A 24,946-nucleotide genomic window follows, 5' to 3' on the forward strand; every position below is an offset into this window, starting at 1 on the left:
GGCGCCCTCAGTTTTCTAATTTGTAAAATAGAGATTACAACTGTACTTGCTTCTTAAAAAAATTTTTATGATGGTTCAATGAAACAGCATTTGTAAATTACTTAGCACAATGCCTGGCACAAAGTAAGTACCATAAAACTATTATTCTTGTTGTTATTGTTTTCATTGATAAGAACAATGGGAGGGTATAGAATGTAAGCCCTCTGAAGAAGTAAACTATAGAGGCACATGAATGTCCTGATACAATGTTTGGAATTTATTATATTTTGTTTTATCTTATTTTGTTTTGGGTTACTAATAGTTCTTTTTTTTTTTTAGATTTTATTTATTTATTTGTCAGAGAGAGGGAGCACACAAGTAGGGGGGACAGCAGGCAGAGGGAGACGCAGCCTCCCCCCCACTGAGCAAGGAGCCCGATGCAGGACTTGATCCCAGGACCCCAGGATCATGATCTGAGCCAAAGGCAGATGCTTAACCAACTGAGCCACCCAGGCATCCTGGTTACTAATAGTTCTTTAAACATCTATGTTTGAGACATGCTGCAGGTTTTTGACACTTCTTTCTAGTCACTGGAGGAAAGGGATATGTCAGAGGTTCTGGTTACCATTCGCTCCTCCTCCTATCTGGGATTCTGTCCATTAAAGCAAACACACAATGGTTAAGACCAAATGGGGCCCAAATAGGATTTATTACTAGCTTGACAGGTGATCAAAAATAGCCACCAAGTACAGAGCTCTTAAGTAAGATCAGATTTAAGAATCTGATTTGGTCCTGAGGCTGAAAGGGAACTTTCTGGTCCTTAACCTAAATCTTGTCTTGGGACCTACCTGCTTAGGTGGCCTTCCAAAGACACGAACTGCCCTGCAGTGTGGACTTTAGGTCCATTTAATCCAACCAGCTATGTGGTCAAGGGCCCTAGAGCAGCCTCACACATCCAGTAGCAGAAGCTTAAAAAGGATCTGATTGATTTATTCATTTCAACGAAGCAAGAAGTTCAAGAATACCTATCAAGTTCCTGCCCAGAACTGAAAGCACAAGTAAAAACCAAACCAAAATTTTTTCTAATAATGCTTTAAATTTTCTGTGTCAGATTTTCGATACTAAGAACTCTTTCTTAATTTTACATTTTTTATTTTTTTTATTTATTTATTTTTTATTTTTTTTAAAAGATTTTATTTATTTATTCATGAGAGACAGAGAGAGAGAGAGAGAGAGAGAGAGAGGCAGAGGGAGAAGCAGGCTCCCAAGGAGCAGGGAGCCCGATGTGGGACTCGATCCCAGGACCCTGGGATCATGACCTGAGCCGAAGGCAGACGCTTAACCATCTGAGCCACCCAGGCGCCCCTTAATTTTACATTTTTTAATATAGGATTTTGTTCTGTTTCATGAGTGAAATATTTTTCACTCTTCTTTTTTCTTTTTAAAGATTTTATTTATTTGTTTGAGAGAGAGAGAGAGAGAGCATGAGCAGGGGTGGGGGGAGTGGCAGAAGGAGAGGGAGAAGCAGACTCCCTGCTGAGCAGGGCGTGAGATGCTGGGCTCAATCTCAGGACCCTGGGATCATGACCTGAGCTGAAGGCAGATGTTTAACCTACTGAGCCACCCAGGCGCCCCTTTTTTCACTCTTCTATTTGAGGATAATAATAATGGGTCTTTTCTTTCTCTTTTAAATTTTCTTCTACTTCCTGTATTGTCTCTGTTTCTTCTAAATTCCTTTTATTGCTGTTCATTTGTTTTCTTTCAATTTTTCAAATTACAGGGTTTCTTCAAATGTCTAGTGATATTGGTGGAGGTAAAAAAATCGAAGGAATCCATTAGTAATGGCAAACAGAAAGAGTAAGAAGAATATATAGATGAAATGCAGCAGAATGTGGTGAGACGGTGTGGGAGAAAGATGATGTCTTAGAGGAGAGTGGAAGATACGCAAATGTTGCTATCAGACTGAAGTATTTGGATAATAGGGTGGCAGATCCATTAGCGGTACAAATTGAACAGCAGGAGAAAGAAATTCTGGCTTGACAGGACTCTTGTTATAATGGGAATGGGCTCAAGCTTTAACATGTTATGGTGAACAGAAGAAGGCCACCAAGATAAAGTTGAGCTAATATCATTTCCAATGTTCCAAGTGTGGACTAGGGAACCTTACCCAAAGCCTGCAGAGCCTGGGATAAGAAGCTGGGCAGTTCATGGCATAGAGCTCAGGAGGTCTCACCTGGCAGATGGTACCTGGTAAAAGAAACTTCCAGACAAGTGGAAGACAATGACACAGAAGTCAGGCAGAATCATTGTAGAGGCTCTGTCTACTCTCATTGGTCTAATCAGTGACTGAGGAGGGGACCAAAGTCTTCAATGAAGGCAACTAGCAAAGGGAATGTCTCTATATAAGAGGTCTGAGGTCCCTACCTAAAAGGAAGTCTCAATATGAGCAGTTCTCCAAAGAGACCGCAGAAAAGGAATCAGCACAGAAGCACATTCTTACACACTGGGTCATGGCTGACTGGGGGGAGGCAGGGATTGCTCAACAACATCTCAAGTCTGGGTTAGGTTTAGGAAAGAAAATGTCCAGCCCAGCATGAGCTCACTCCCATTGTAAACTGGATCTCTTTGCTTGCTCAGATTTGACTCAGGAAATGGGCTGAGTCCAGGCCAAGAGATGAGGCTCATTGATAAATCTACCTGTAAGAGCTGAGAAAGGCAAAGGTAGATGAAATGAGACAGCAGACTAACATCAGAATCTTGAGGTCAGGGCCACACGAACCAATGATTCCTAAATTTCACTGTACATTACAATCCCTTGGGGAGCTTATAAAACGGTTGCCTAGACACTGCACCCAAAGATACAGATTTATCTGGGGTGAGATCCAAGAATATTTATCTATTTAATAACCTTTCTTCTTTTGGAACAGTTTTAGATTTATGGAGTTATTGCAAAAAATAATACAGAGAGTTCCTGTATACCCCTATTAACACCTTCCATTAGCACAGAACACTGGTGACAATGAACCGATACTGAAACATTATTATTAACTAATGCCTACATTTTATTCTGATTTCCTCAGTTGTGCCCTAATGTCCTTTTTCTGTATCAGGATCCCATCCAAGATACCACATTATATTTAGTTGTCATGTCTCCTGAGGTTCCTCTGAGTTGTGACAGTTTCTCACACTTCCCTTGTTTTGTGTGACCTTGACAATTCTGAGGATTACTGGTTAAGTATTTCGTAGAGGGTTTTTCAATTGAGATTGTGTTGATGTTTTTCTCATGATTAGACTGGGGTTATAGATTTTGGAGAGAAAGACCACAAAGGTAAACTGTCCTTTTCATCACATCATATCGGCGGTACATGCTGTCAACATGACTTATCACCGTTGATGTCCTTGAGCACCCGGCCGAGGTTTGTCAAGTTTCTCCATTATAAACTTCTGCCTTCTTCCTCCTTTCCATATTGTTTTCTTTGGAAGAAAGTTACTATGCACAGCCCACACTTAAGGAGTAGAGAGTTATGCTCCACCTCCTTGAAGGTAGAGGACTCACTACATCTTTTTTTATTATAGTAAAATCTACAACAATTTTTAGATGTTTAGATTTATTTTCTGAGCTTCTCAGTAATTCTAATGCATACCCAGGTTTGACAATCACTCTGACAGACACTGGAGGGAGGGAGGGAGGGGACAGTGGAGGCACACGGAAGTGTTTAGAATGCCACAGAACATCAGACCAGATGTTAACATCTTCAGTGGATCGTTTGGGGAGCCACATTTACCCTCCCAACCTTCCGCCCCTTCTTGCAGCTTCTGTAGGCTTCTCTGTGCAGATGGTTGCTGGGAGAAAGGACATCTTGGTCTAAGTGGGAACATGCAATAAATGGGTAGAGGAAAAAAACCTCATGTTCACAACTTTGTGTCTCCCCTAGTCTCAAACACAGTGGTTGGCACAGAATATTAGGCAGTTTACAAACCAAGGAAAACACTGGATTTATAACACAATGTCAGATTTCACAATGTGCTATAGGCGAACTTACTCCCATGATGTCCCAGGTACAGGTGACCCGTCGCAGAGCCATGATCTGTCTCAGATAATCCCCCCTTTGAATCCTATGCTCATCCTCTTCCCATTCCTCATTTCCTGCGAAGACGGGTCCGATCCTTATGACCATTTGGAGGAAAGTAGGAAAGGAGTTCCTTCTCTCTGTAAAACAAAAAATAAGTGGTCTTCACACTTCTCCAGAAGCCCGAGAATATGGACAAAAAGGGAGTCTCCTCCGGAAGCAACTTCTCAATAAATATTTCCTCACCTATCAATAAACACTTGTCAAAATAAGGCCCCAGATGTGATGATCAATGAAGACACTATTATAAGAGCTTAGAGATCCGACCAAGCACTTGGCTGTGATAATGGACAAACCTGAAACAGGTGTCAGCAGCAAATCGTGTTTACCTTTAATACGAAAAGAAACAGAAGAGAGGAAAGGGTCAAATATGACTCTAAGAGATTCTTGACAGCCAACTGAATTTTTATAGTGGTCATGTCTCCCATTGCGACAGAAAAGCTTAGGCATAGGGAGATGGTGTTGGGAGCAAAAAAAATGTAGGCTTTAGTCATCACTGCTGTGAAGAGCCACAGAAGCAGATATCAGTGCAATCCGCAGGGTAATGCAGAGCCCTGTGCCTGTGGCTTGCGGAGTGGAGCAGTGGGCAAGAACACCAGTGGAGAGAGCCATACAGGGGAGAGGAGAAACCATGCTGCCAGTCTCTCTCGTGTCGTGGAAGTGGATGGCAGAGCGGGACGAATGAGTGCAGACAAGAACACAGCCAGCCAGAGCCAGAACCTCTGCCGAGGAGAAACAGCTTTCCCCGCTGCAGAGCTGAGACGGGGTTTGCACAACAGGAAAGGAACTTCTGTAAACACAAATTCCAACAATTAACTGCAGCTCTTCGTGAGATCCTTTGTCCCTGCCTAATTTCCAGAGACAGCAACTGAAATTCAGTGTTCTGAAGATGGCGGCTTGATTTGGCCTGAGGTAGCAGGCAGCCTGGAAATGGTGAGATCTGAGAAGACTCTTACTCTCCCGAGCTATATCATTTGGTTGAAAATAAGCTAATCTTAGTGCTGCATTTTGATTGGCTGAGAGTCTCCTCTTCGGAAATAATTCAAAGCAATGTGCTCCCGAGCTTCTAAAAGGGAGAGGTGTAGCAAGAGCATTCCTCTCTTGGCCACGTTTCTGAATGAGCTCCCAAGTCTGCAGACAGCAGCAATGGGCAATACAGCAACCCCTCTGCCTAGCGCATCTAGGGATTCCATTCGTTTTCATTTCCGCTAATGAAAACAAACAGAGGCAGTCAGCTAAGGGGAAAAGAGACACTCTTGCTCTTATAAAGGACCAGGGTCTGCTCTTCCAGAAGGCTGCGATGGGCAATTCCATTAGCATGAAACATTTAAATAATTGGGAGAAACACCAGGAGAATTCACAGAAAGCACACTGGCCCGCGGCCGCTTAAATGCATCTATGTAACCTCTCCATCCCTGTGTAACACACGCACACCCACGTGTGCACGCACATGCACACAAGAAGACGTGTACTGAAAGAGACAACCAAGAACAATTTCTGCTTTCTCCTTCACCATTTGCCATGGTTATTGTCATGTATATTTCCATTTAAGAAAGGAAAAGAAGAGCAAATATTCTCCAGGTACTGGATAGCCTGCAAAATTGATATAGAGTGGTAAGAGATTTTCCCTAATCTTCAAGCGAGAGGAATTTGTAAGTACATGGTATCCATTTCGTGGGTAGTATATTTTCAAGGCATTCTCCACTTTAAAAACTATGGTTAAGAATACCTATGTTCTTGACAGCAGAAGCCACTCCTTCTAGCCTTTCCATCCACTAGATAAGGACTTTAGGAAAGGAACAGAGATGTCTAATGGGAACATGGTGTGCTCTTTGAAGATGGTGCAGTGACACCTGTCCTTTATGTGTCCATGAACAACTCAGAGGAAATATCCACTTCCAACATGTGTTGTAAGGTTAGTTCTGTTTTGGGGAACTCCTATGAAGGGCAGACTATGAATTCAAAGTGGGTGTAAGGTAAGAGCCGAGGAGCCAACTAAAATGTGAGCTACCCCCAAAATGCTTTTATTTCATTTGAGTTTCTGGATTTGCTTTTCTTAAAGGTTGTATTTACTCTTTTTATCTCTTGATAGCTACAGATTTGAGTGTAGATTACTTGCCTTCTTGAGGAACGAAGTAGGGGTTATTTCTAATATTGTCTTAGGCAGGTGCAAACAACAGAATGTAATTTAGTTTTTTTAAAGATTTTATTTATTTATTTCAGAGAGAGAGAGAGAGAGAGAGAACACAAGCATGAGCAGGGGAAGGGGCAGAGGGCAAAGCAGACTCTCTGCTGAGCAGGGAACCAGATGTGGGGCTCAACCCCAGCACCCCAATATCATGACCTGAGCCTAAGGCAGACTTAACCTACTGAGCCACTGAGGTGCCCCTGTAATTTAGGGGTTTTTTTGACTAAAAAAGATTTCAGATAAAGACAAAGGTGTTCTCCCAAATAATCATTTCCTAGAGAAATGGTCAAAATTGTATTCCAGAACTGGCCTGAGGAAAAACCACCTCTGCTGCCCCAGCTGAGCACTGAACACCAAGAATTTGATTTTCCCCAGCCATTACAGCCGCCAGTCATGATGCTGCTTCTGCATCAGGAACTCAAAATCTGTAGCACTAGAACCAGAACTAAAAATGCCCTCTCTATTATCTGTGCTGGCATGCACAGAACCTCCATACCAAGGTTGCTTCCTTTTTGCTTATTTTTACACTGAAGTCTCTTGTAGGTCTGTCTGACTCATGGAGCCTAAGTCACATGACTGCATGCTTGCTGCAAAGGATGCTGGGAATTTGAGTTCAGACTTCAACATTGTGGAGGCAGAACTCGTGAGGTGGGGGTTTCCTCAACTGCAGAAAAGCTTTTCAAAAGATGATGGGAAGATATGATTATAATAGATGTTTACTAAAACAGTGGATGATCCCTCTCTTTTCCGGCATTTCGATTTGTGTTCTAGTCACTTCTTTAGCCCACGATTCCATCACCTAAATTCCATACTGTATTTCCCAACATTTTTATACTTGAATATTTCCATATGTAAACTAACCGGCTTTAATTCCACAATCTGAGCTATCTTGGCTAGGTTAAAAGTTCACCGTTGAAAGCTCCAAACCTTCGGTTTTTAGTTAACCAGCAATACAACCTTATTCAAACACATAACAAACGATCTGTAACATTTTTATACCTTAGCCATCCTGTACGAAACTGCTGTTTTTTAAAGCTTTCTTTACCGCCACCAACCTCTTGCTCTTTATTTTGTTTAAGATTTTATTTATTTATTTGCGAGACAGAGTGCAGAGCGAGAGAGAGAGCATGAGCAGGGGGGAGGGGCAGAGGGAGAGAGAGAAGCAGACTCCCCACTGAGCAAGGAGCGCAGTGCGGGGCTCCATCCCAGGACCCTGGGATCCTGACCTGAGCCACTCAGGCGCCCCCCTTCTTGCTCTTTCTTAAGTGAGAATTATTTCCTGTGCCCACTGGCACCAAATTCATAGATTCTGGACCTAGGAGTTTCAGCTGTGGCATTACATGCCTCAAAGTCTATATTTCCTGGAAAACCTATGTATGAAAGGGATCATCTGTTTCAGAAGACCAGTGTTACAACATCAAAGCCAACAGCAAACCTGACTGTATCAAAGGGAAAAACAATATTCCACATCCCCCTGAGTACATTCACAATGTGATGAGCACTGAGTAGGAGGCTAGGAAGTGAAAGATCAATGATGGTCACTACTCTCCAGGGTGGTGAGACTATGTCTAGTGATGGAAGCAGACACATGCAGCGTGATGTCAGAGGAAGGAGCAACCAGGGAGCTGCCAGGGTCTGGCCCTGTAGCTGTGAGAGATTTTGCATGACAGGAGGCAGGGGCAATTTGGGGGGGGGGTGTCATAGTTTGCACATCTTAGAAGCATCTTGGGTTTCTGCCTGTGTCTTTCATTTAAGATCATTTGCATAGATAGAGCCAGTGTGGAGGAAAAGGTCACATGTGGACAGCTGGATGAAGGGTATACGGGATTCCTTGTGCTCTGCTAACCATGTTTCTGTAACTCTGAAATTATGTCGATGTACAAGTTAAAAACAGAATCGAAAGATTCTCTGCAATTATGACTTAATAAGCAGACGACACTTTGCTAATACTGTTTCTATATCTGGTGTGTAGGCAAGGAATCTATGTCTCTAGAAAGTTCCAGTCTACTAAGTATTTGACACATTCTTGACTTTTCTTACTGACAATGTCATATCTTCATGTAGAGGGAAATAGAACTCTTACTCTGGGCTTAATTCCCACCAACAAGAACAATAGAGTTCTTAAAATGAGTATGACAGGAACTTTGGAAGAAAGTGATCTTCTTGGAGCTTCAAAAAGTGAAATGTTGGCAACAGAAATAAAGGTAGGCCAGGGGCACCTGGGTGGCTTAGTCGTTAAGCGTCTGCCTTCTGCTCAGGTCATGATCCCAGGGTCCTGGGATCGAGCCCCACATCGGGCTCCCCGCTCAGTGGGAAGCCTGCTTCTCCCTCTCCCACTCCCCCTGCTTGTGTTCCCTCTCTCAATGTGTCTTTCTCTATCAAATAAATAAATAAAATCTTTAAAAAAAAGGTAGCCCAGGTTTTAGAACATTATATTCTTAAAAAGTCAGATAGAATGTGATTATAATCTATCTCAAAGTCAGGGTTTCTAAAAAGTATTCAAGAGAGATGAGAGGTTCTAGAAATTTTTATAATGGAATAAGAAATTAGACTAAAGAGAAATAAGAAGGAGGAGGAATCCCAAGACAGCAATGTGACTACACGGGGGTCCTCTGATGCACCCAAAAGATAAAAGGAGGAGGAAAAACGCAAAGGGAAAAACTGGAGCCAATTTAAGTTTTATTTCTACATTTCCTAATGCCTAGCACACAACACCATAGGATGGGAATAAGGCACAGAAAATTCAAAAGGCATCTACTCAGTCATCACAACAGGACAGTGATATAATTGACAGAAAGACACTAACAGATACTGTTGTTGAAGATGGAAAATTTCTTCAATGGTAAAAGACATAAAAACTTACAGAGATACCCTACAGAAACAGGAGCTAAGATACAGTGCTCCCTGCTGGATATAGAACGTCTCCGGTGTCCCAAAGTTCCCCACAGAAACATGGGGACCTCTCTTTGCCCAAGATCATAACCTCCTGGCCACCTACCGCTTGCCTGTGGAAAGTCTGGAAGCTACCTGGTGCAAAGAATTAGATAAAAATGCCAGGGCACACTTGAGTGTGTACAGCCACACCTGATAAAGCGGTCAGTTTCCCCAGACAATCCCCCAAAGACTCAGGCTTCAGGCCTGCCTGGGGTATACCCCTTAATCTGTACCCTGACATAAGATTAAATATTTTTGCAGTCTCAAATTACTATGTTTATGAGTGCAAGTGTGACCTAAGGTTGAATTTTTTGCAGTATCAAGTTGTATTTATGAGTGTGAGTGTGTAGATGTTTGACATCGCAGCCAGACTGCAATAGCTTCTTGAACTAGCCACTGAGAGGACAGTCTCCCACAATTAAATAATGAATTGATTTTAACTTTTTTCTTTAATCGAACAATTTATTAATCTCCCTCACTTTTGTGAAAGATGGAGTACCAATTAACTGAGTCACACGGGCTGGATTTTTCCTGTGGCATATTATGTTACAACCTCCTTTTCAGGATTATCCTAGACTTATGACTTTATTTAGCATTTCAGTTCACTGGACAAATTACTGTTTTTTTTTTTTTAATTAATTTGAGAGAGAGAGTGATCTAGAGAAAGAGAGAGAGAGAGAGAGAAAGTGCAAGCAGGAGAGGGGCAGAGGGAGAAGCAGACTCCCTGCTGAGCAGGGAGCCCGACACGGGACTCGATCCCAGGACCCTGGGACCATGACCTGAGCCGAGGGCAGACGCTTAACTGACTGAGCCACCCAGAGGCCCAAATTACTGTCGTTTTAACTGGATGCATGAATTGTCTTTATGAGGCCACCAGGAGCCCTCTGTTTAGGCCATTGGTTCTCAACATTGGCGATATCCGGCGACAACTTTTGGTTGTCAACACTTGCGGGGTAGACACTACTGGTATCTAGTGAGGAGAGGTCAGGGATGCTGCTAAACATCCTGCAATGCACAGGACAGCCGCCATCCCAAAGAGTTATCTAGTCCAAGATGTCGGCCATTGGAGAAACTGCTTGTCTTCTTTGATCTTCGAACAGGCAGTGGAAACACTTCTGCCTGAAGTGCGATCCTGCCTAGACCTTTTTCCTGTCACTTTCTTGAAGCAGCATGCTCTCCAGGTGGGTGGCCCGTGACACTTGAGCCTCAGGCTCAATTGGCGCTGGGACGGGAGAGGGGCCCAGCCCAGCCAGTTTGGCCTCTCAGCGGCTTCTTATCTAAGCTTGCTGACCCCCACCTGACTCTCAGGCTTCCTTATGCCTGATGGGTGGTGGGTAGGAAGAGGGGCTTCTGTTTTTCATAGCTCTGGGCTGGGCATGCACAGGGCCTGGGACACCTTACCCTGCCCTGCCCCCACGGTCTCCCAGTGAGGGCTGCTTCTCCACCTGCTGCTGTCTCGTGGGCCATGTTATAGACGGAATGTTTGTGTTGCCTGCTCCAAATTCATATATCGAAGCCCTAATCCCCTGTGTGGCTGTGTTTGGAGCTTTGAGGAGGTAATTGAGGTTAAATGTGGTAATGCGAGGGGCGGTGCCTGGGTGGCTCAGTGAGTTAAGCATCTGCTTTCGGCTCAGGTCATGACCCCAGGATCCTGGGATCGAGCCCCACGTTGGTCTCCCTGCTCACCGGGAAGCCTGCTTCTCCCTCTGCCTGCCACTCCCCCTGCTTGTGCTGTCTCTCACTCTCTCTCTCGCTCTGCTCTCTCTCTCAAATAAATAAATCAAATCTTAAAAAAAACTAAATGTGGTAGTAAGAGTAGGGGCCTAATCAGATAGGATTAGTGTCTTTATAAGAAGACCCCAGAGAGCTTGTGTTCCCTTTCCTGCCCCCACTCCCCTTCAGGAACACACTGAAGACAGACCGTGTGAGGACACAGAAGGTGGCTGTCAGCAGCCCAAGAAGAGCACTCTCTCCAGAAACCAAATCAGCCAGAACCTTGATCTTGAACTCCTAGCCTCCAGAACCATGAGAATGTCAATTTCTGGCTGAAGCCTCCCAGTCTGTGGTATTTTGTTATGGCAGCCCGAGCAGACTAAGATGGGCCGTCCGTGCCACAGCACCTGACCCTCTATTAGTTCACTGTGACATTTGTCTTTCTCACTAGTGTCTACTTATTCTTTAAGACCTTCCCTACCTTGGGCAACTTAAAAAGAACACTTTTAGAGTATTTCTTCATCTTTTACTAAAGTTTTTGGTGAGAGTAGATTTGTCAAATCCTTCTTTATTTCCTAGCTCTGAGATCGCTGAAAACATACATGTGTTTCCTTCTGCCAGCCCCAAGACTTGTCACTTTGGAGGGGCCAACCTCCTCCTTCTTGCAAAATCATATCTGTAATTATAAAGTCAATTATTTACCATTGTAGTTGCGTTGCCACAGTGCCGTTTCAATTGGTATCTGCAGTAACCGTGGGTTATCTCTAAAATGATGACTTGTAGAGATATCTATTTCTCAATCATATTTAAACAAGCACCTCCTGGCTAGCCTTTATGCAACCGAACATTTCTCTTTCAAACAGAAGTTCCAAGAAGAAATTGCTTCTTGTACACTTTAATCAATGGATGTTTTATACCTCATTGAGACACTTGTGATTTCTGCTTGAAGAGTGCCGGATCCAATGAGAAAATGATTTTTGAGTGGCTGTCTCAAAACACATTTTTAAAACCCCAGTTAGTTCACACACATAGCAGAGCTCCAAGGTCAGAGCTGACAATAAAGGAAAAGAGTTAGTACACAAAAGTTAAAGCATAATTATTTATAATTAAAACTCTAATGTGGACCCAGGTATTCCTTATCCACTTTTTCCTGTCAGGTCAATAAAGATAAAACTTGACTTCATTTTGTCATCATTACCTCCACTTCCTCCCACATTTATAACCTCTTATTTTGTAAATTCTTACTGTTTTGAAAAATCTGCTGCCTCTGACAAAATGTAAACTAAAAGGCAAAGGATGTTCTCTGGGGACGCCTGGGTGGCTCAGTCGGTTAAGCGTCTGCCTTCGGCTCAGGTCATGATCCCGGGGTCCTGGGATCGAGCCCCGTATCAGGCTCCCTGCTCAGCGGGGAGCCTGCTTCTCCCTCTGCCTGCCGCTCCCCGTGCTTGTGCTCTCTTTCTCTCTCTCTCTCTGACAAATATATAAATAAAATCTTAAAAAAAAATAAATCTTAAAAAAAAAAGGATTTTCTCTGATTAATTTTACTAACCCTCTACCTCCCTCGTTCACATCTAAAATGCCATCTACAAGAAAAGCCTTGGCCTCACTTTCCGTTATTACCCAAACTGGGTTTTGTGATTTCATTTTCTGCTATAATACCTCAGGTATCTCTCACCCTTTGGCTTGAAGCAACAGAAGCAACCAAGAAATTATAACTGCGACCACTTCCAATATTCAACCCAGGATGCCAAGCTTCAGGGAATCAAGGAGATAATTGACATACTTCACTGAAACCCTTCTTCTTTTATTCTTAGCCACACTTTTTTTTTTTTTTTTTCAACCAAGATGGTCCACTTGTTGCTAACATAGCATTCTGGTATTAAAGCCTTTGTGGTTTCTATAGTTCTAATCAACTTAGCTGTCAGAACCCAAGGGCTTGGCAGCAACTCCATTTAACAGTGAATCAGTGATATGATCCACAGAAAGACAACAAAAGACACATCTAGAAATGTAAAGTTTCTATCGAGATGGTTAAATGAAGTAGAAAGTCCACAATATACCTCCAGGTGAAGGTAGAGTCAGCTGAGGAGGACGCAACCAACGTGGACCAAGTATTGCACTAGGCACACGAATTTCCCCTTGCTATACTCACGGAGATTCAGAACCTTCTAAAAGTCCTCCACAACCCACATGGTTATTCTGGAAACTGTCTACCTTCCCACCACCTTCACAACAATCACAGCCCATTACTGAGCATTTGCTTCCGGTTTAGGTGAAGGGAGGGCAATTTTTAAAAAGCAGCATCCTGCAGTCCCAGGCTTTAAGCCTATCTGATATTCACCCTTGTGTCACCCAAATCAAACTTGTTATCTCACCCTGGAGCTCCCTTTGCCTTCTGTGTATCAGATACGGATTGAGAGCGGCAGGATACAGTCAATCAAGCAAGGAGGGACCTCGGAGCTGCTTTTGACTTAAGCTTTCTCACCCTTGGAATCCAATCAACCTCCAAGTTCTGTGGGCTATCTCATAAATTCATTCCTGTTTCTCCATTCCCATTGCTCCTGCTCTTGTTTGGACCTCCCTTACTTCTCACTCAGAACAAATCCAGTAACTTCTGAGCCGATTTCCCTGTCCCCAACTCTCTCTGCTCTTGAACCCATTCTCCTCCTACCTTCCCCAAACAGACCTCAGGTCTTCTCTTTCTCTATACAATATTCCAAGGGGAGCTCGTTTGTTCTCTTGGATTAAAATATCATAATTTTGCTGATGGGTCATAAGCTGACCTCCAGCCAGAGGAATTCTCTCTGAATCTGACTTATACATCCCACATATCTGAGGTTTTCCACTTGGATGTCTCATAGGAATCTCAAATTTAACATGTCAGCAACAGAACAATTAATTTCCCATTTCAAATGTATCCCCCACCCTTGACCATAGTCTTCCCCATCTCAGGAAGTGGTATTGCTCTCCACCTACAAGCTCAATTCAGAGATAGTCACCCTTGATTCCTCCTTTTCCCTAACCTCCTACATCCCATCCCCATACAGCAAGTCATGCTGATGTACCTCAAGTGCCTACATTTCTCCATCTTCATGGTTACCACCTGAGACTATACCACCACCATCCCACCATAACCTTTCTCCTAGACCACTGCAACAATGCCATCTGGACTATACCATCCCACTCTTGCTCATTTCTAATCCATTTTCTACACCATATCAAGAACATTCAAGAACATTACTTTAAAACATGACTTGGATCATATCACTTGCTTCAAGCTCCTCAGTGGCTTCCTGTTCGTTTAAAACTTGTTGCCTTAACCTACAAGGTCCTGCCTATCTTGAACCATCTCCAACCATCTCAAACCAATGACTCCCAGTTTGGGGAATAAGCTCCAGCCACCTGAATTTCTTAAAGTTCTTAAGAACTGCTAGACTCTTTCCTGCTTCAGCCCTTTGCAGATGCTGGCCCTTCTGCATAGAATACTATTTGCATCCATATTTGTGTGACCAACTTCTTATCTTATAGCTCTGAGCTCCGTTGTTAGCCAAGTGCTCTTCATACAGTCTAGCGTAGGCCACTCTGATTATTCTTGAGCAAAAACATGAGTTTCCTTCATAAGACACCAACATTTATAGTAGTTATATTTGGTAGTATGTCTCCTTGTTTTGGTTTTGTTCTTTATCTGTGCAGTTCCCCAGAGTACCTGGCATACACTTAGATCTCAATGATCTACTGTTGAGTAAGTAATTTTCTCTCTCTCTTTTGCTTAAAAATCTTTACTGTTTCTTACTTGTCTACAGGATGGAGTCTAAACTCCATAGGATAACATTTGGCCTTGACCTAATCTACCTATGCCGAATCTTTCCTACCACTTCTGAATCCACTATGTGTCAGTTAGTCTTTTGTTCATTTGTGAACAATGGAAAACACAATACATAGTGGCTTAAATAATGGGACTTTTTCCTCATATAGCAAAAGTCTAGAAATAGGTCATTAGGGTTCGCTCAATGATGTCACAGAGCACACAGGCAGGCTCCTTTTGTCTTTCTGCCTCATCACTTTCAAGTGTGGCTTTTGGTTTCATGACTACAAAAGGGTTGCCAAATCTCCAAGTGTTACATCCACTTTTTAGATCAGAAAAAAAAAAAAAACCTTCTCCTTATATAGTTGTTTCCTATTTATTCAGAAAACAAAACCCTTCCCAGATACCTCTACTTATATCTCATTAGCTAGAACTGTGTACATGGTCACCTCTAACTAACCAGGGAGACTGGGGGATTGAGTGTTTTTAGGCGGGTACATTTTCTGCCCTAGACAAAATCATGGACCTATGAGTAAGGAAGAAGGGGGAATGGATACCAGGTAGGTTCTATTAGTCTGTACCCCACCATGCATCCTCATGTTCTCTATACTGGACTATTTTTCACAGTTCCCTGAAATACTATGCAATTCTACAAAGCTTTTATCTTTTTTGCTCCCGCTGTTATCTCTACTTGTAATGTCCTTCTCTTGCTTCTCAACCTGAAAAATTCTGTTCACCCTTCAAGGATGACCTTGACTACCTCCCATCTGGAGCCTTCCTTTATCCTCTGAGGCAAGATGATTGCCCCCTGGATTCTTGGGAGGTGGTGCAGGAAACAAGGGCATTGTGTCATGGTTGTATCAGCATTTAAGCAAATGCCTGCAATATTGTAAACAGCCAAACAGTGGTAATCAAACTGAAAGAGAGGAGAAGCCCAGGAGTGCATGTTTCCCTTTTATAATCCTCACAATAATCCCAGGAGGGACCCATCACCCTGGTTTTACAGATAAGGGAACTAAGCCTAAATGAAATAAAGTTAACTTGCCCAAGGCCACACTGCAAATAATGTGGTCCTAGAAATTAATTAATTAAGGACTATGCCTTTGCTTTGCCCCTTATCTCCTGCCACATTTTATTTTTATTTTTATTTTTATTTTTATTCAAGGGTTAACACACTGAGGCTCGTGGGCAGGGCTCTTGTTTCTGTAAATTAAGTTTTATTGGAACACAGCCATGCCCTTTCCTTTTTGTATTATCTATGTTGCTTTTGCATACTACAACAGAAGGGTTGAGTCACTGAGACACACCAGATAGCCTGCAAAACCTACCATATTTACTATCTGGCTCTTTATAGATAGTTTGCTGACGTCTATCCACACTGGGCCTTCTTGACTCCTAAATTAAATCAAAAGATAAATGCCATAAAAAGAGGTTTAAAATGATCATTTTGAGACCAACATTATGAAGAAAAGACTAGGGTCTCCACCTGAGGAAGATGTAGCATTAAAAAAATGACATAAGGAAAAAGGGAATTCAGTCATTCTGACTTCTTTCTGTGTTCAACAAGAAAGAGAACCAGCATTCAAAAGAACTGGGGTGAAAAAGAGAATTGATTAACCATTGTAAGAATAATTCTTACTTCGCAAGGCTGTTGTAACATCGGAATGAGCTAAAGCATGAGATAAGGCACAATGCCCAGGATATGGTCAAAGCTCAATAAACAGTGCTTAAGCTCTAATGTGGCGCCATCTTCATCAAGTACTGTTGCTTCTCAACACGATTCTTTCTTATTGTCAGGACGGCTCTTTGGGGTCAAGGGAAGAAAGAAAGGCCATTTGTACTGTTTCATGTCCAGAATTCGATAACGTCGGAAAATTGCCCTGATCTATCTTGGTTCCATTTTCTGCAGAGAGCCATTCCCATGTCTAGGAGGAAATTGCAGTCTCAGGTAGGAAGGCAATTAAGTCTGAGCCTATTCACGGTTCTTCTGTCTGTAGTCCAAAGAGCTCTGTTACCAGCCCTACTCTCCCGCAAAGGAGGAGCCAGGTCCTGGGGAGACCGCATGAGAATAAGGGAGTCCCAGGGCAACTTCACCGAACTCTGAAGCAGCGCTCATCACAAGCCTCTCAAAATTCCTTGGAGGAAAGCTTTCCAGATGTATGAGGGGGAGGGGAAAACCTGCCTAGTTAAAGCCTTGCATAATCTCAGTGCAGAAACCAGCTGGGTGCTAGCAACTGCAATAGAATCATCCCATCAGAGGCCTTGTGCATTTACCAGAGGCTCCACTATTAATACTCTGAGAAAAGAGAGCAAATCATTGTGGGAAGGAGGTGAGGGGGGAAGAAGCAATGGCCACCTGGGTCAAAGGTAGAAAAACATTGAAAACACACAGCCTAGTACGTTCCCACTGGAAATAACTTATTTGCCACCGGGCGTTTTGGCTTTCAGAAAGCCGAGCCTGAATGCATGTTTTCTGTGGTGGTTTTTGTTTTATAGCACAGGCTGAACTCTGGAGAGAGGATGTTATGGAGCCAAGGCTCCTTACATATTCTTAATGATTGTAAAGTGTGGATTTATGGCATGAAAAATGCAGGCTATAAAAGCAGAGTGGTGCACGATGTAAGAAACTGCTGTTTGTTCCTCTTTAATAAAATATGGTCAAATCATGGCAACATTCAGTCAAAAGTTGCAGTTGGAGAGCGATAATAAATAAAATATCCCTTAATCAGGCAGTTAACCAGGAGATAGCCAATTATTAAAGCTTTGCTCAAATACACTGCCAACTTAGTACTCAGAGCAAACCAAGCACTTCAACCCCATGTAAATGATAATTCTCAGAGATTCAGGAACTCCCCACTGTTGACATGAATAATTTGGACAACCTTGCAAATACTAATGGTTAAGACATCAAAATAAATCACCGCATTAAGGAGACATGAGCACCCTGCCCTAATAGACCCACTTTTGCTTGTGCTGAGTGACGCAGGAGTCCATGATGTAGCCATTTTCTTTTTTTTTTTTCTTCCTACCTCTTGGCTGAACATCCTTGATTGCATACACTTGTAAAACTCAGGAAAATATTGGGAAGTATTGCTATTAGCAGCTACCAAGGTATCTGAAACAGACTACGGGATATATATTGATAAGCTCTTGCCAATTCGCAGCAGCCAATAACTATCATTTCTCCTCATAGTTCCAGTTTCTGAAGTGTGCATTCTGTTTCTATAGCAACTTTCATTTTGTTAACCTGTTACTCACATTAAAAGTGTTATTTTTAGCATAACATTTCCAGAAGTCTTTGACAAAGAAAAATGGGAAGAGATTATAGCTTGAAGATGAATGTGATGCCCAATATGAATTCTAATATGTAGCGTATTTATTTGGTCGGTACGTCATCTATTACAAAATTATAGAAAACATAGATTTTTAAATGTGTGTGCTTATGGACTTTGCGAAAAAAAATGCCATACCCCATATCTTTTTTTTTTTTTTGGAACAAGGGAGAGTATAAGTAAATAACAATATCCAAATGGATTTATCCTACCAATTTTCACTTACGTAAAACCCAAGGAGAGGAACATATAGCTGAGGACTTTTTGTGTGTGGTAGAGTCATGACTTTTGCTACTGGGTTGCAGTTTTAAAACCCAATGTAATATCAGGACATGTAGGGCTAACGGGATGAATTGCAGCTATGAAAAAGTCAAATAATAAACCAGATGTGGAGGGGAGAGCAGTTCTATAGATAGCTGACACTCATAATAAATTGTGACATAGCCTGCCTTTTGACCTTCCCACAAACAAATTGTTTCCTTTTTCCCGCCAAAATAGTGTCTTATCTTTCACTTCCCTGTCAAAAATGGAGTCCTGTGCAGTTTGATGTAACGTGACTGGAAATGAACGACATGAACACTGCTTGATTAATCCACTCTTTGGATGCGGGTGAGGAGAACATCGCCATTTGTTTATTACAAGTGAACCCTGAAATTAGACTTGAGTTCTAGATGAGAACATTTATTTTCTCATGTTGTAACGAATAACCTCTAATTATTAGAAAGGCAGTGGAGTGGAGTGGATAAGGGTCTGGCTTCTGGAACCAGACTGCTTGGGTTTGAATCCCGGCCTTGTCAGTCCCTGTGTGACCTTTGGCCGTGTGCCTATTCATACCACACCTAAGCTTCCTCATTTATAGAAGGGATGATAATGGTACCTATCATAGGGTTCTTGTGAGAATTCAATAATTCCAACATGTAAAATGCTTAAAAGAGTACCTAGCACGTAGTCAGCTTGGTTAGTGGTATTTTTTGTTTTGTTTTGTTTTTTACTTTAAGCAGTATGGTTTTTTAAATTTTTTTTTAAGATTTTATTTATTTATTTGAGAGAGAGAGAGCAAACATAGGCACAAGTTGGGGGAGATGTAGAGGGGGAAGGAGAAGGAGAAGAAGACTCCCCGCTGAGCATGGAGCCCGATGCAGGACTCAATCCCAGGACCCCGAGATCATGACCTGAGCTGAAGTCAGATGCTTAACTGGCTGAGCCTCCCAGGTGCCCCACAGTATGGTTTTCTTTTACTGCCTTAATTAGGAAAATATTCACAATTACTTATCCTTTTACTGCCTGGTTGATACAGTTGAGTATAAACTACTATGTCGTTTCTAATAGGTAAATTGCCAAAGGTTAGCCAGTTAGCGATGGATGAGGCTTACTGCATTTTGCTGACTTTTTAATAATTTGAGAATTTTAGTTAGAACATTAAGAAATAATAGTTCCCATCCAAAATTGAAGTCATAGCTACAATTCATCCCATTAACCCCTTGCCTTTGATAGAAATACCTATTACCCCAAAGATTTCATCCCTGTATGAATTCACACCTCTAAGCCCTTCCCCAACACACACACAGACTCAAGGTAATAGTTCCTAAAGGACACTGACCATGCCCTAGAACTCCTTCTCCCCCACCCCAGGTTTACTGTGGTCTAATTTACATAGAATAAAATTCACCCTTTTAGTGTAGAGTTCTACACATTTTGACAAGTGCACATAGTAACCACCATTATAGTAAAATATAGAACATTTCCACTGCTCCCAAAATTCTCTCCTGCCCCTTCATGGTCAATACTGCTTCTCCCATTCTCTGCTTCTGGCAATTACTGATCTATTTTCTACCCCTATAGTTGTTTATTTTTTTTCCAGCTCCAAGAATACACAATTCTAAACTAGATAAGGATCATATAAAGTCTCTCAAAAGTAGCAGATACTTGATGTTACCTGTGTGAAAGGGGAAATGAAATCGGGTCACTTATGTCAAGGGTTTTGAAATGCAGCAAGGAGGCCATCTTTAAGGGGGTGAGTCTTATGCATGTCCTCACTGGAGGAACCATGAATTTTTGAAGTGGACCAAACCGCAAATACTCCAAGGACTCAGCCCAAACACCTGCAACTTGTTACAGTAAGAGACTTGGCTTAGTAATAGCCTTAGCAACCAATTATATTCAGTCAATATTAGCTTTTTGCTGCCAACACCCAATCAGAAATTCTTTGTAAACAATGTATACAAGTATTCCCTTTTTGTTTTATAAACCCCTGACTTTTACTCCCCAGTAGGACACTACTGGGGTTGCTCCCCACATCTGTATACCCTGAATTGCAGTTCTTTGATCCCAAATCAACACTTTTAATTATTGCCTCCCAACAATTTTAGGTTCACACCGGATACAGTGGAGACTAATAGGAGTTTGAATCACTGAAACTTATGAAACAGTTGCTTGATATTGTGTGTGGAATCTCCTATATTATGGTTCCAGTGGTGAGAGGGAAAATAGTGAAGAACTGTGGAAAAGTAATTTTAGACACAAATCCTATCTCTGGGGAGACTTTTAATTAGTAGAAAAGGACAAACGCGATAAAGCACAAAAGGTAGACAAATCCATCTTAATTAAACAGAGTTATGATCATAAAAGCTGTAGCTTTCTCCTTCCCATCAATGCCCTTTACCAAACAGGAGAAACATGAAGTGTAGTGAATATGTCTTGTGAATGACTGTGATGGATCCTCAACTTGAGTGTGTCTTGAGGCAAAGCTCATACTCATTTGCCTTTGCCATTTCTTCTTTTGGTTCACGGTACATGATAATTGGTAGGTGCTCATGAAATATCTGTTTAATGAATGAAAAATGTACTCTTCAGCAGGAATATTAACAAGTAGGGAATTGTAAATTTGGCCCATAATCTCTTAAAAGTCACATCTTTTCATGGCTGATCTGGGCTGAGATACAAAAATTTCTGGTAGTGCTCTTAGCTGCACCATATCACCTTCCTAAGACCTCCCAACTGGATGGTGATTCCTCTCAGTAGAGCAGTTGTAGGCTAATGACTTGATTGTCTCTGTTACCAAAGGAAAGGCGATGGGGGAAGAAGCATTTTCAATCACTTCTTTCTGGTGATTCAATCTAAGTATTTGAAAACCTGTTATCAGTTTGTTTTCTAAGGAACACTTTTCTCAACCGATTTTTAGTTATTACCTACTTTGGAAAGCAAGACTGAATATTATCAGTCATTTGACCCTAAAAGTCATAGTCTCATGAAAAAGTTAACCTTGTTCCCATTAGGACATTCTCCAATACAGTAAAATGTTCTTGCCACAAGTGATAAGAGTAAGAATATGAAGAAAAATTGCTTGATAATCTCTGTCTGGGTAAAGGCTAATTGCTCCCATGAGCAAGACTAGAATTTTAAGTACAAAATTTGATATTTGTTAAATTTTTCAGAGCTTAATTTCCATAACAAATATCTGCACATTTGTATTTACTAGTGTGGATTATGACATGTGCAGAAAGGAATGTTTCTGGCTCCAGTCACTTGTAAGGGGGTTGCTTACCTTGTCTGCACATTCTGTTCATTCAAACTATAATTTATCATTTGGGCCCACCAAGTTGAAGTACTTACATATAAGCAAGTATTGAGGGGATTTTTAATTAAAACTCCAAAAATAATAAAGATTAATTGAGAAAAACTGAATATACACCAGGGGAGAGAACTATATACAATTAACTTTAACAGAATCACATACAACACAGTATAAATAATTAGAAACATAATTTTGGCATTTAAGTACAAATTTTTTCTTCCTACTTTCTTCCAAAATGGATTGACCACATTAGTCTTAGGAAATGAAAAGATACATGACTAGAATTCTGAATATCCAAATCCTCAGCCAACTGTTGGTATCATGAGAGGCAGATCAATGTGAGGACCCTAATCCTTCCTGAGCTAAACTGAAACACAAGGCTAGCCTTTGTACTTCTGTGTGAAGGCCACATTTTAGAAGAGATGACCTCGCCTCCAGGGCCCCTCGCTCCCAGGTACACTTACTAATCTTGAGCCACAACATCTTTCTAGTTGATGGTAAGTAGAGTTAAGGAAGGATTAAGCCAAGGCAAAAGATAGAAAGGGAAATACCTATTCCCTCCAGAGACAAGAGCAGAGATATCCTGTGCTGACCATCCATGCACTTGAGGAAGAAAAATCCTCAGAAGGTTGATTCAAAAGAGAGCTGAAGCTTGAAGCCAAAGAAAGGATGACAGGGAGCTTTTTCTAACCAAGATGCAGTAACAGGGACTAGATTTACCGTCTCATCTGATACGAATAAAATAACTGAATGAAACATACAAAAGAGTATATGTTAAGTCATTGGATGTCAGGCTATAAAGGATACGATCTTTGAGAGACAGAAGCCTACTATTACCACGGCTTAAAGCTTTGAGAAAGTTTCTAAGCCACAGTGTATTGAAGGCAAACCCAGATGGAATGCATCAAATTCCCTAAGTTGAACTGATATTGTTAGCACATCAGGGAGAAGTAAATAATAGAGTTAACAAAACCTAGCACTGGAGAGAAGAGAGCTACACAGGAAGAAGTTTCTGCAGATTTATAGAGGGTCCCTCTCAAGTATTAAGGAGAGTACCCAACTGCATAGGCATGTGAGAAAACTACCCAAAGCCAAGGGAAAACCACCCAAAAGGACCAGAGGGAACAGCACTTGGTGATAACACAGGACCATTAATAGTGCCTGTTCTCACCAGCTGGACTGGTAATCTTCATAATTCATAGAGTACTAGTAGAGTCATTAGAAAAATTTTGCCTCAGTAGTGGAGAATAATTAGTCTTAGACTAAATGCTGCTCCATTCCTGACATACAGGTCTTAAAAGCAAGACCCAAAAGGATTATACAGTTTCCAAGTAACTTCCTTCCACAGCAAGATCAAGAATATTTATAAGAATACAAAAATACGGGGCACCTGGGTGGCTCAGTCGTTAAGCGTCTGCCTTCGGCTCGGGTCATGATTCCAGGATCCTGGGATGGAGCCCCACATTGGGCTCCCACTCCACAGGAAGCCTGCTTCTCCCTCTCCCATTCCCCCTGCTTGTGTTCCTTCTCTTGCTTTGTCTCTCTCTGTCAAATAAATAAATAAAATCTTAAAAAAAAGAATATGAAAATACTAGCATCCAACAAGGTGAAATTCACAATGTCTGACATCCTATTAAAGATTACCAGGCAAGTAAGGAAGCAGGAAAAAGGAACTCATAATGAAGAGAATAATGAATCAACCAAAACAGGCCCAGAATGGGCACAGATGTGGCAGACAATGACATTAAAACAGTTAATATAATTCTATTTCATGTATTTTTTTAAAAACCACAGGAAAGATGAAATATGTTAAGTGGAGTCATTGAAGATGTTTTAAAAAATTAAGACCTAAATCAAAATTATAGAGATAAAATCCACAATGTGTGATATGAAAAGTACATTGGATGGTATGAATGGCAGATTTGATTCTGTAGAATAAATGATTAGTGAACCTAAAGATGTGGTATAAGGAACTGTCTGTAACACAGACACAAAACACAGAAAAGAAAAAAAAATTGAATGGACAGGTCACCAGGGAGCTGTAGGACAACTTCACACACCTAATGTGCATATAATTGGTGTACTTATAGGAGAGGAAAGATAGATGTGGATAGAAAAAAATATTTGAAGAAAGAATGGCCCCCGAATCTCCAAAGTTGGTAAAACCTAAAATCCTAGAGATCCAAGAAGATCAATGAACCTCAAGCACAAAAAGCGTGAAGAAAACCACACAAAGGCACACCATAATCCAATTCTCAAAACCAGTCATAAAGAGAAAATCCTAAAAGCAGTCAGAAAAAAAAGATACATTACCTACAAAGGAACAAAGACAAAGATGACGGCAGATTTCTCATCAGAAATAATGCAAAAGGACAGTGGATTGACATCTTTCAAGTGCAGAAAGAAATAAACTGTCAACCTAGAATTCTCTGCTCAGCAAAAACAGCATTCAAAAACGAAGGTAAAATGAAGACCTCTTCAGACATAAAAATGCTGAAAGAATTCATCACCAGAAGACTCCTATTACAAGAAAGGTTAAAGGAAGTTGATCAGGCAAAAAGAAAATCCTATAGATGAAAATCTAGATCTACAGAAAGGAAGAAGACACACCAGCATGGTAACTCCTTGGGTAAATATATGAGATCTTTTTGTTATTTGAATCTTTTTAAAAGACAATTGGCTGCTTAAAAAAAGGTAAAAATAATGTAGAATGATGTAATGGGGTTTACAACACAGGTAGTGGTAAAGTGTATGATAACAAAAGCACAAAGCCCAGGAGGGGAGAAATGGAAATTTACTGTTTAAGGTTCTCATACTTTATGTGAAGTAATGTAATATCAAATGAAGGTAGACTGTGACAAATTTAAAATGTATTCTCTACATTAAAACAGTAAAAGAGAAAAGCAACAGCCAAGAAACCAACAAAGGAATTGAAATGAAATTATAAAAAATAATCAATTGAGGACCTAAAGGGTATTATGCTAAGTGAAATAAGTCAGGTGAAAACAATGCTATGTGATTTCACTTATATGTGGCATCTAAGAAAGCAAAACAAATGAAAACAAATAAACAAAAGCAGAAACAGACCCATAAATAGAGAACAAACTTGTGGTTGCCAGAGGGGAGAAGGTGAGGGGATGGGCAAAATGGGTGAAGGGGAGTGGGAGGTACAGGCTTCCAGTAATGGAACAAATAAATCATGTGGATGAAAGGTGCAACATAGGGAATATCGTCCATTATATTATAATAGCACTGTATGGTGACAGACAGTAGTTACACTTGTGGCAAGCA

The sequence above is a fragment of the Eumetopias jubatus genome, unplaced genomic scaffold, assembly GCF_037043125.1.
Source record: "Eumetopias jubatus isolate StellerSeaLion01/CBP00866 unplaced genomic scaffold, mEumJub1_p1.0 scaffold_11, whole genome shotgun sequence".
In the NCBI taxonomy this organism is placed as follows: Eukaryota; Metazoa; Chordata; class Mammalia; order Carnivora; family Otariidae; genus Eumetopias; species Eumetopias jubatus.